Raw genomic sequence first — 2,260 nt, forward strand, 5'->3', positions numbered from 1 at the left:
CAGTTGGAAGGAACCATTGGCCGAGTTGCTGACACGGCTCATATGGGATCCTTTATAACCCGCCGCAGTCACCTCAACCTTCTGTGGATTCACATCGCGCTGTCAACACCAATGATATACCCCTTATGTTATGGTCAATATGGAGAATCTCAAAGTCAACTCCTCGAGTCGTCTTGAGACTCGGGGGCTACAATGATATGACTCGGCATCATTGGTTGGTTTCAATGCATTCAAGAACTCCGGGTCGTTGGAGGGAATGATAACCCGGTCCCGGAGACTACTGTTATATTGATGAAAATTTAAAGGCCGTCAGAAAATTTCCGGCTTAGAAAGTATATGACAGTTACAAAATCCCGGCTCAATGAAGAAGTTCCGGGTCATCAGAAAGGATTCCGGTTTAAAATCCGGCTCAAGGGAAGTCAGTCTCACTGAAGCTCTCAATATCCGGTTTAAAGTCCGGCTCAAGGTAAATTTATATCTTACAAAGCTTTCAAGCTCTCAAATCCGGTTCAAACATCCGGCTCAAGGTAAATTTATATCTTACAAAGCTTTGGAGCTCTCAATATCCGGTTTAAAAATTTCCGGTTTAAAAAAAAAGTTATCTCTCGCAAAGCTTAAGTTCTCAGGAAAAATTAAAGGGACCAAAGAGAGTCTGTTACAAAGCACAACTCAAATATAGGTACCCTGCTTTAATGACCATTGGGAGCTGATCATATTCGAATTTAGCTTAACCCTTTTGGTGTGACCCTGATCGTATTCGAATCAGAGTCGTTAAATATTCTCATGATCAGTAGGGGGCTTCCTGTTCAAACATAGGTCGTATTTGAACCAAAGAGAACATAACTGTCGATACCCTTTTGATCGGCACACTGCCGAGCTCATTGGGGAGTTTTCTTGGTCATATTTGAACCATAGCTCAACCCCCTTTGGGAACCGACGTGGATCGTATTCGAATCAGCGTCGTTAAACAACTCTCAAGGTCATTAGGGGGCTTCCTATTCAAACATAGGTCGTATTCGAACCAAAGAGAACATAGCTGTCGGTACCCTCTTGATCGGCAACGCCGAAGCCACTGGGGGCTATATGATCGTATTCGAATCTTAGCTTAACCCCTTTGGGACGGTTTTCTGATCGTATTCGAATCAGAAGCCTCAAGATTTTTTGAAGTTTCTTTTTGCAAATAATTTTAAGGTCTTTTGAACACATTTAAAGTGTATATGAGTGGTTTCTATTTAAACCCGGCTTGATTTTCGATGATAAGTCACCGACTTATGACAATCATCATCTATGTGGAAGCATTGGCTTCTAAGGATTGGGTTATCACACTTACTGCACAGGTATCATAAGCCGGCGGTATAGTTCAATATCACAGGTATGATATTGTTTATACATAATTATGTTTAAACTAGCCCTGACTATGGACTTTAAGCCACCGGTATGTTTTGAATTGCGCCATTGGAATCATGCGCGTATCAAAGATTAGGTTATCACCCTTATTGTGCAGGTCATATAAACAGACAAATGCAAATTCAATATCACAAGTATGATATTATTGTTATGTTTCAAAGTTATGATTCATAACAGGCTTATCTGTGACTCCTTTTTTACACATCCGTGGTCATATGTAAGATATTATGACCCGCCCTGCGGTAAACTGCCGAGGTTTCTTGTGATCTACTTGTGTGCAGGATAATACTACATTTGGTTAGTTACCCACCCTGGCTTTTGACATTAAGTCGCCAGGGCGTATGTTGTTTAAACTCTATGCAGGATTTGCAGAATTATGACTTATATAAATGTTTAAGTCCAAGCCCATCATCGAAAGATTGACATTGGTGTCTCAAAAGGGTTATCAATTCTTGATTTTCTCAAAAGGCTATAAATAGCCGGGTTATAAAATTTTCGGCTTACAATGGAGGCGTAATAAATCGCCATCGGCCAAGAGCCGCCGGGTATTTAAACTCCGGATTTACTTGTCAACAGATAAGGTATTTGAAATCTTTAAATAGCCAAACTTGGCTGGATTTTCATTATGATTTGAATGATTGAGGTTTTCAAACCGGGTTAGTCAAATCTTTAATAGCCAACATGGCTGGATTTTTATTATGGTTATCAGAAACTAATATTATGGTTGAGGTTTTCAAAGTCGCCTTAGCGCAATTATTTTATCAATGGATATGATTTATTCTACAACGGAAGGAATAGTCTTGAGTTGCTGCAGGCTTACAACCCGGCACTTGGGGGCTACATTATTCAAGTT

Source organism: Aegilops tauschii, chromosome 4 (assembly GCF_002575655.3).
Source record: "Aegilops tauschii subsp. strangulata cultivar AL8/78 chromosome 4, Aet v6.0, whole genome shotgun sequence".
NCBI classification, from domain to species: Eukaryota; Viridiplantae; Streptophyta; class Magnoliopsida; order Poales; family Poaceae; genus Aegilops; species Aegilops tauschii.